Here is an 11,005-nt window from a genome sequence, read left to right as displayed (position 1 = left end):
ACTCTGCTCAATATTCTGTAACAACCTAATTGGGAAAAGAATTTGAAAAAGAATAGATACATGTATACGTATAACTGAATCACTTTGTTGTACACCTGAAACTAACACAATATTGTTAATCAACTATATTCCAATATAAAATAAAAAGTTAAAAAAATAGTCTGGGTTAGTAAAATAGTGGATAAAGTCTTTTTGAGGTCCATTGCAATCATTTATTCATTGAGCTTATAAATGACACAACACACATGTATATACACACACGAAATTAGAATAAGTATGAGTAATATGATAATAGCTGATCTCCAACACTTACTGAGGGCTTACTCTGTGCCCGGCACTGTTTCACATACATTTAATGCTTTGAACAATGCTCTCAATATTATCATCCCATTTTACAGATGAGGAAACTTGGGGTCAGGGCTATTCAGTAATTTGTGAAGATTATAAAGTCAGTGAGTGGTTTTGTTTTGTTTTTTGGGGTTTTTTTTTTGCCCATGAGGCATGCGGTATCTTAGTTCCTTGACCAGGGATCGAACCCATGCCCCCTGCAGTGGAAGCCTGGAGTCTTAACCACTGGACCACCAGTGGTTTAGGGAAGTCCCTAAAGTCAGGCAGTCAAGCAGTTCAAGTCCACTGCTAGCCCATACAGTTAGTCCATTATTAGAAAAGGATATTTCTAATGTCCTACCTTAAGACATTTTTGCTTCCATCTGTTGGGAAGTTATCATACATGTACTGATTTTGTTAGAACATGTTATTGCCATTTGCAAGACAGTTGTCATAATAAAAATGTAAATCCACAATGTTGATGATGTGAAGGGTGCCCCCTTAGATGTGATATCTTTGTGCAGTGCACAGCCTGCACAAAGGTACATGGAGGCCCTAGGTATACACACACAAGCACACACACATGCACTCCAGCAGACATGGTAGTTTATGAAGAAAAAAACCATACTGCTGTCATTTAGAAGGAGAGGGGACTAGTCTTTTAGTGTTTTAGAGGTAACCAGACTGATCTGATATTAGCAACAACTCTTCTATGTGCCTCAGTCTAGAACGAGTACAAATCTTATATGAAACTCTGGAGCTTGTATTTGTGCACGGCAGAAAAGTGCCCTCCTCCTTACTTCCCTCTTCTTCTCCTCTGGGGAATACACATTGAATTCACATTGGAACACGGTGGTCCATGTATATGCATGTGTTAAATGGCAGCGGAGGGCGGGGAGAGAAATAGAACAGTTCACAGTCCTAGGAGATGAAAGTTTTATTATGGAAAATGTCAGAAATATACTGAAGTAGACCAAAAAGCATAATGAACTCCACTTACCCTCATGAACCTCACACCCAGCTGCAGCAATTATCAACTAATTATCAACTAATGACCAGTGTTGCTTCATCTCTCTTTCTACTCAGTCCTCCCTTATTTGAAGCAAATTCTAGACATCATATCATTTTATCCAAATACATTGCAGTGCACTTCTCTGCAAGATGTAAACTGTTTTTTAAAAAACAACCACAATATTATCATTACATCTGAACAGAAATAGCAATAAGTCCTTGATGTAATCATATATCCAATCAGTGTTGAAAATTTCAATTGTCTTCCAAATGTCCCAAATTTTCTTTTGTTTTTGTTTGTTGTTTTCACCTTGTGTTTGTTTGAAATGGGAATCAACTAAGTTCAAACATCACATTGGTGGTAGTGTCTCTTACTCTCTGAATCTACATTACTTTTTTCCACAGTCTGGATTTTGCTAACATGCTGATATGGCATCCTTATAATGTAGTTTAACACATTTCTTTGTAGCAGAATCCTTTCTGGGAGGAGTCCAGGCATCTGCATATTCTTTTAAGGTGCTTGAGTGAATTTGAGCCACAACCAGGCTTGGAAAGCCCTGGAAAAGCTCAGTGTCTGTTCCCAGATTTCTTAATGGCTGGGTTGAAGAAATGAAACTCTGAGAATCTTACTTGGTGCCATGGTGAAAGCATATGTCTACCACCCGTTGACAGGTGAAGAATGTTGGCTTGCTTCTTGAGAGCCTGTAGATTCCCCATGGTAATTTTCTGTTCTCCAGAAGAACAGTTTCTCAGCCAGGCTTGAGAGGGGGCAAAAAGCCTGCATTGGTGGCATCGGAAAAAAGACAATCTCCGGGCTTCCCTGGTGGCGCAGTGGTTGAGAGTCTGCCTGCCAATGCAGGGGACACGGGTTCGTGCCCCAGTCTGGGAAGATCCCACATGCCGCGGAGCGGCTGGGCTCGTGAGCCATGGCCACCGGGCCTGCACGTCCGGAGCCTGTGCTCTGCAACGGGAGAGGCCACAACAGTGAGAGGCCCGCGTACCGCAAAAAAAAAAAAAAAAAAGACAATCTCCCAGAGGGGTGATTTTCTTTTATTGGGACAATGTGAGAACCAGTAACCAGCCAGCAGATTGCCAATTAACAGGCAGAGCCTCTATTTTGCAGGCCTGAATAAGCTGGTGCTTGACTTAAGTGGAGTTTAGATAACTGGTAATACCAAATGTTCTATGGATACTTGACTGATGTTAAATCTACATGTCTTCAACGGATTGTGACATGAACACATTTGATTCATTTTGTGCATTTTTTTTTTAAAGATTCTGGCTTTGCTGAAGAAATCAAACAAAGGCTGATAGGTTTGCTGGGCTCTGGTTTACAGCTTCTTTCTCCACAAGAATCTTGCACTCATGTCATTGCTAGCCAAAGGCAGCCTCACCCTTGCTGTGGAAGATGTTATCTGTCCTAGGCTGCTCCGCTTCTTGGTCAGCAGCCTGACTTTTCTTTCTTCTGTGTCTCTTGAAGGCTCACGATAACTAAAAAATAATAACAGAACATTGCAGTTTCTTGGTAAGGTTAGGGTTTTGAGCTTTTCCCTTCCCCACTTCCACATGGGTCATCAGCACCTGCCCCATCTCCTGAGGTCCTCCTTCCCTACACAGGCTGCCTGGAGAGGTGTTTGCACCGTGCTTGTTGTCACAGAGCCTGGGGTCAGGGTCTGCTCTGCAACCTCACTGGCTAGCTGGGTGACCTTGGGTAGGCCACTTGATGGTCTGAGCACTGATATCTTTACCTGTAAAATAAAGATTGTATCAGCTGTTCTACCTATCCCATGAAGATGTTATGAGGATCAAACTGAGAGTTGATGTAGGGGAAAGTCCTAAGCATTGCACAAGAGCCCTTGCGGCCTACACTGCATCAGTTCACAGTGCAGAAGAAATCACATGAATTTTAGAGTCTAATAAGGTCCCATTGCCTTTTGGCTGTATCATTTTGGGCAAATTGTACTCTGAGCCTTAGTTTCCTCATAAATGAAATGGGGATTATTTTACCTGGCATTTGTTTACTTGCATCTTTATTTATTCACACCACACTTTGATCTACTGTTGTCATGAGGACTAATGCTGAGATAACATATATAAAGCACCTAACATAGATTTGGTACCCAGTAGGTTCTCAGTAAATGGTAATTCTTTTTCCTGTCCTGTTCTTGGCAACTGGACTGTGGTATGACCCAGCTGACATGTCTTCCTTTATACAGAAATATCTCTTCCTCTAGATTGCTGAGTACAGAACTGCCTGCTTGTTCCTCTGTCGTCACCTATGAGGATGCTTGCTTATAGCCCAGACATGTTTCAAATTCTCTTTGTAAGTCTGTAGACTAGGAAGTTACATAATGAAGTCCTTCTCTTATATTACTTGGGAATAAAGATTCCTCAACGGCATATTTGAAAAAGACCCAAAAGTTTGGTTGACTACAAAATTAACATGAGTGTAATGAAGTGAACAGAAATCAGTGAATTTTAGGAAACACTAATGGAAAGGTCCAATCCTACTGGACTCATCCTACTTGTGTTTAAGATGCTGGTGCACTGGGATGGATCACTAGAAGGGGAGAGCTGACAAAGGGCTTGGGATCCAGGGTGTTTGAGTAACTGTTAGAAAAACTGAGGATACTTAAAGATATATTTCAGGAGAAAGATCTTACTGTCTTCTGTTTTTGAATGAGCCAAGCAATTAGAGAAAATAGAACACCACCACTTTGCATTTACGTAAAAGAACAGATTTCTAAGGTGTATGTACAGGCATGCATTTGAGGCTATGTGACTCAACTGGGAGGAATTAGAGATAGAAGTTATAGGGGAGTATTCTAGTGGTATTTCTATTTCTATTCCTGCTTCAAACTCTGAGCTATTGTAAGCATTTGCTGTTACAACACTTTTAAAACTGGGCTTCCCTATGGCCAGTCTCAGCGTGGCATTACATACAAAAGATATCCAAAACAATATTGAAATGAGAAATTGGAAAGCAATATAATCACAAATATACCAGAAATTAAGACAGGTAACAAGGAACAATCATGTACAACTTTGTCAATTAACTGAAATATGCAAAATAGTCAATTTTCTAGAAAACTATAATCAATTAAAACTGATTCAAGAAGAAATAAATGACCTAAATCCTATAATCTTCAAAGATATTAAATCATTGATTAAATCTACCCAAATTATTAATTAAGATACAAATAGTTTCTTACAGGTGAATCTTACCAATTTTCTAAGGAGTATATAGTTCCAGTCTTCTATGAACTGTTCCACAGAATATAGAGAGAGTATAAAAAGAACCCCAAAACTCATTTTATTAGACTGGCACAAACTTGAATCCAAAATAAGACAAAAATAATAGGGGAAATTGTAAGCCAACTTCATTACTGAATATAAAGGTATAAATTGTAATAAAATTTAGCAAAAAACAAAACAAGACAAAAAATAAAACCAAAAATACACTATGACCTAATTGGGTTTATCCCAGGAAAGCAAGGATGGTTTAAGGTTAGAAAAATCTGTTAGTATAATTTATCACATTAACAAATTACAAGAGAAAAACCATGCAATTATCTTAATAGAGGCTAGAAAAATCATTTGGTAAAATTTAATATTACTTTACATTAAAAAAAAGGCGGGCTTCCCCGGTGGCGCAGTGGTTGAGAGTCCGCCTGCCGATGCAGGGGACACAGGTTTGTGCCCCGGTCCAGGAAGGTCCCACATGCTGCGGAGCGGCTGGGCCCTTGAGCCATGGCCGCTGAGCCTGCGCTCCACAACGGGAGAGACCATAACAGTGAGAGGCCCGCGTACCGCAAAAAAATAAAAAAAATAAATAAATAAAAATAAATAAAATAAAATAAAGGAAATACAAATAAGAGGGAATGGAATTTTCTTTATTTTGTATACGTTTATTTCATAAAACTTGAAATTATTCTGAATATTGAATATTATTTTGTCTAATTAATGTAGGTTGCTCATTTCAGGGAATAATTTGGGAATGGAAATCTCCCCCCAAATTCTCCTCAGTAAAGGCAAAAACATACTCTCTCCCTGTTACCTGAGCCTGGCATTTATTTTATTTATTTACTTTCACAACCTTACTGCAGTATAACTGATATATCCAAAAGAAGCCACACATTCCTGTATACAATTTGATGAATTTGGACCTGTGCATTCACTTATGATGCCATCACTACAATCAAGGTTATAAAACACCTCTAAAGGTTTCCTTAGGTTCCTTTGCTTTTGTTGTTGTAAGAAGACTTAACTAGATCTTCCCTCTTAGCAAATTTTTACGTGCACAATACCATAGTGTTAACTATAGGCACTGTGTTGTTCAGCAGATCTCTAGAACTTATTGATTTTTACCTCTGTGACTTTATACCCATTGACCATCTCCCCATTTCCCCCTGCCCTCTTCCCCTGGCAACCTCCACTCTTTCTTCTGCTTATGTAAGTTTAACTATGCAAGCGATCTCATATAAGTGGGATCACGGGGGGATATGTGTCCTGCTATGACTGACTTATTCACTTAGCATAATGTCTTCCAGGTCTATCCATGTTGTCACAAATGGTAGGGTTTCCTCCTTTTTAAAAGCTGAATAATATTCCATTGTATGTATGCACATTTTATTTATCCATTCATCTGTCAGTAGACTGATTATCTTCTCCATCTATTTTTCTCCTCTATTCAAGCTCTGAGTGTCTTCAGAGATGTAACCTCACCTCGTGTTCTAATTTCTTCCTGGGCCTGGAAACTTGAATTTGGGTTCTTGAACCTGTTGTGAATCGTAAGCAGGATTAACCCAGCTATTCTACTTTGCAAGAAGGGCCGAGCCTTCATTTCCTGCCAGGGAACTGCGATGTGACTCCAGTTCATGGTTTATCAGATCTGGACTTGTTATCATGAAAAGCACTTTAAAGGCCTTTAGGGTTACCAATTTAAATGCTAATATATTCTTCTCCATTTGCTTGTATATGCATAGGAAATGGTGGAAATTGGTGGAGATTAACAGGGGAAGGGCATTCATCGGGTCAGTGACAGGGACTGAGGGAGGGGAGAAGGAAAAAGTCACTTTTCAATTCCCACCTTTTCTTGAATTTTTTATAGTAAGCATATATCATTTTTATGATAAAAATAAAAATATGCAATGAAACACTGTGTTCTAACTGGTATAATAAGCTGTTAGTATTTGATCCTGAGATTCTCTCTTCCAGAGGCAGCTGTAGAACAGATATGCTACTAAGGATAACTTCAGCTTCTAGGAGAAATCATTATAGAGAGGTGCAATTTTCAAATCCAGTAGGAGAGTGGCAAGGGCAGGGTATGGCCATGAACCCTTTTCCTAATTTGAAGAGGACATTTGTGAGGGAGTCACTGTGTGGATGTAGAGATGAATTATGGGGCTGTTGTTCTTGTGCTGCCGCTGCTTCTGTCTCTGCAAGCAGTTGAGGGGAGAGCCAAGAGGAATGGAACCCTGCCCCTTTAATTAGCCCCAGGAGCCAGGCAAGGTAAATATTTGTGGCTGAAACTGCATGAATCCATGGTAGCTGGGATTTTAGCCTAGAAGCATTGTGCTGCCAAGTTGCCATGAGACCTAGAAAGCTGGAGCTAGGTTCTGCCTCAGAAAGTGCTTCTGAGTTTAAGAGAAGTGGGAAGAATAACAAACAGAACAGTGGTATCCAGGTCTAAGTGTTAGATAAGGATGATGAGTGTATATCTATGCCTTATGCTACGCTGCAAATTTTACCTATTTTTATTTTATCTCGATATTGATTTATTTTACTAAAAAAAATGTCAGTGCTCCAAATGCAAGCATATTTAACTTACTGCGTTTATTAACTCATTATCTGGTTTCCAGTGATACTAAATACAATCAGATCATGCAGTTGCCCTGCTTAAAACTTTTCAATGTCTTTCCACTTCTCTTAGAATAAAATCCTGACTTTTATGGGATTTTATATGTAGGGTGCCTGTACAATTTATCATCCAAACTGAGATACTCAATATTTATGGTGGGAAAACAGGTGTGATAGGCACTCTCCTAGCAAAACCAAGATGTATCTATGAGGCTCTGTTGGATTTAACTCCTAGCCTCATTTCTTACTGTCCTTGTCTGCTCACTTGGCACCAGGTATGCTGGCCTCCCTTCTGTTGGTTGCTTCAGAAAGTCATCATGGAGTCTTTACTGTCCTCTGAGTCATGCTTACGTGTGCATTATTTATCTTTGGGGTCTCAGATATCAACTCCTCAGAGAGTCCTTCCCTGACCACCAGTCTAGAGTGGTCTCCACAGTTACTCTGTGTTTCATCTCTCTGCTCCCTTCCATCATCATACCTGTGACAATCTCTAAGGATCTTGTCTAGGTGTTTGTTTATTATCTGTATCAGTTGCTGGAATGAGATCAAGGACTTGTCTGTCTTATTCATGGGCCTGGCACACAGTAGGGGCTTAATAAATATATGGCAAATGAATGAATGACCAAGTGAAGGTCTTTAAGTTGGACTGAATCACCCAAGATGATCACTGCCTTGATTCTCATCGTATGAATAAGGTCCATCTTCAGTAGAAGAGGATGAACTGGAACAGAGAAAAGCAGAGGGAAGAGACAGAGAGGGGAGAGTAGGGGCTGATGCTGGACACATCTCTGGTTACAGGCCCTATGGATATACAGTTTATCCTTTACTTCTTCCTTAACAGGGTGAGCCATTCAAATATATTGTAAAAAAAACTCTCTTCCCCTTGCTTAACCTTAAATTAGCTAGAATTGGGATTGGGGTTCCATTTTTGCAACCAAAAACTTGTAGTAAAACATAATTAACCTATTTCCTTTGGATTATATATTTCCTTTTTTTTTTTTAAAGGAAAACATCATGGCAGGATATGCTAATTGTGTGCCTCATTATCCAATTTTACATTCTTCCTTGTAACTTAAGGGAGATGCATTAGTTTCCTATTGCTGCTGTAACAAATTGTCACAAAATTAGTGGCTTGAAGCAACATGAATTTTTTATCTTACAGTTCTGGAGGTCAGAAGTCTAAAATGGGTTGGTAGGCTGGGTTCCTTCTGGAGGCTCTAGGAAAGAATCTGTTTCTTTGCCTTTTCCAGCTTCTAGAGGCTACATGCATTTCTTGGCTGAGGGCCACTTCCTCATATCACTCTGACCTCTGCTTTCAATGACACATCTCCTTCTGTGACTCTGACCCTTTTGCCACCCTTCTATAAAGGCCCTTGTGATTACATTGGGCCCACCTGGATAATCTAGCATAATCTCCCCATCTGAAGATCCTTGACTTAATCACACCTGTAAAGTAACATATTTATGGGTTTTAGGAATTGGGACGTGGGCATCTTTAGCAGACCATTTTTCTGTATGTCATGAGGGGCATGTCCTTCTTTACCTGTTTCCTCTTCTGATGGCTGGGATGTAAGTATTACAGCTGGAGCTCAAGCAACCACTCTGGGCCGTAGTTTGGAAGCCGTGTGCTAAGGATAGGAGAGCAGCAATGGAGAAGGAAGATCTAAGATCTAATCAGGTGGGAGAAGCTCACCCTGATTAAAAGAACAGGCTTTACAAGAAAATCTTCAACTTTACATCTTCTACACTTGAAAACCTGAATCCAGTAAGGTGACAGAAACATCATAAAAGAAACATTTTTAAAGTTACCAAGGTGACAGTATCATTGTTCAGGTAATTAAAAAATAATAACAGTTTTACATCCTTGAGTAAAATCTGATTTCATTAAATATTTTTATGTTGACTTTTTCTGCAAAGCAGGTTGCGGGGCTGGGGGGTGGGGAATGAGCCCTTTGTACTCTCATTCCCCATTGGGGCAATAATAAATTATATTATTCTCTCAACATCCCACACAAACAGCACATTAAGCAATCTTTAGTGCTCTGTATTATTTCCTTCAATAGCAGTCATAAAAGAAGTTCAAAGGAACACAAATATAGGTCAATGATAAGAACTCTTTTGTAATATGCAGTCACAGAGGTGTGTGTAATTATAGTGAAGATCAAGTCCACGGCATATTTCTCTGTGGAATGACTATCCTTTGCAGGTAAAATTTAAGATATTATTTATTTACCTATTTATTTAGCTTACCACTCTCAGTTTCCTTACCCTTTATTTTTCTTCACCATACTCTTTACTACTTAATATTGTATATTGATTTGTTTTCTTGTTTTTGGCTATCTTGCTAAAATGTAGACTCCATAGGGCAGGGTCCTGTCTGCCTACTCACAGGAGTCTCCACAGTGTCCAATCACAAATGCCAGCTGCAAGGTGAGGAGTGACTGGAGGTGACACCGAAGGGGTGTGGGGTGACTGGATCGTAGGGGGACTGAAGGGGCTTTGACTGGATCCTGAGGCAGTGGGGAGTTGCAGAAAGGTATAAAGCTGACAGTTGCGGGTGAGTGACATGATCAGACTTGGATTTTAGATAATAATTCTGCATTTGGTGTGGACAAAGGATTTGAGTTGATGGAACAGTCTGGAGGCAGGGACACCAGTGAGGAGGCTACTGTGATATTTCAGGAGAGTGGAGATGAGAGCCAACCTAGAAAATTGGTAATAATGACAGCGATAATAATTTAACAAAGTTTGCTGCACAGTCACTAAAATCCATTTCTTAGACTACATTTCCCAGGCTCCTTTGCAGTTAGGTGTGGCCATGTGATTATGTTCCAACCAATAGAATGTGAGCAGAAATAAAGAGCTCCAATTCCAGGCCTGACCCATGGGAATCCCCCATGCACACTCCTCTCTGTTCTTTCCCTTTTCTGGCTAATAGGGATGGAGAAGCCATGTACTGAAGGTAACTGGGAATCCATTAATGTAGGTCCTTGTAAAGCCATGTAGAGAAAAATTGCCCCAATTGGAATGTTATATAAATGAGGAAGAACTATCTGCTGTGTTTGAGTCATTGGATAATTCTAGCTCTTTGTTACAGCAGCTAATGTTACCCTAATGAATTTAAGCTCTCATTTTTGGCTAGGTACCATTCTTAATGCTTTCTCTATGACAACTCATTTAATCTTCACAACAGTCCATTAAGTAACATATTATTATTATCCCCAATTTACAGATGAGGAATTTGCAGTAAAGAAGGACTAGGTAACCTACTGCAGTTACATAGCTGGGAAATGACAGAGCCAGATTTCAGAGTTCTAGCTCCAGTATTTTAAGCAATATCTGGCAGTGGAGATGGATAGAAATTAATAGACTTTTTTAAAAAAGACAGATGTCCTTTCTTTTCAATTAAACATTCTGAAAAAAACAGAACCTTTAAAATGTTTAATGGTCCAGCATGAACATTAATTAAAATTGAAGTCATTATTTACAAAATAGTAATATTTCCAAAAAAACCTTAAAGAGATAAATTGCTTTTGGTTGGATTTTCTGGAAACAAACTCTGAAACTGAGGTTTCCAAGAAGGAGGTTTATTGGGAAGTGCTCCCTGAAAGTAAGGGAAGCAGGATTGGGCAGAGAGAGAAGTTGAACTATAATATAATCACAACAGAGAACTCAGCCTATCCCATGGGAAGCTCTGGAGCTGGGATAACCCTTCACAGTTATTCCATCAGGGCAGGAGGTCTGGGTTTTTTGTCCTGCTTCAGTCATAGAATGTGAGCTGCTGGCTGGGAGGGAATGTAAGCTTGGG

Source organism: Physeter macrocephalus, chromosome 6 (genome assembly GCF_002837175.3).
Source record: "Physeter macrocephalus isolate SW-GA chromosome 6, ASM283717v5, whole genome shotgun sequence".
In the NCBI taxonomy this organism is placed as follows: domain Eukaryota; kingdom Metazoa; phylum Chordata; class Mammalia; order Artiodactyla; family Physeteridae; genus Physeter; species Physeter macrocephalus.
This window is presented reverse-complemented; position numbering follows the sequence as displayed.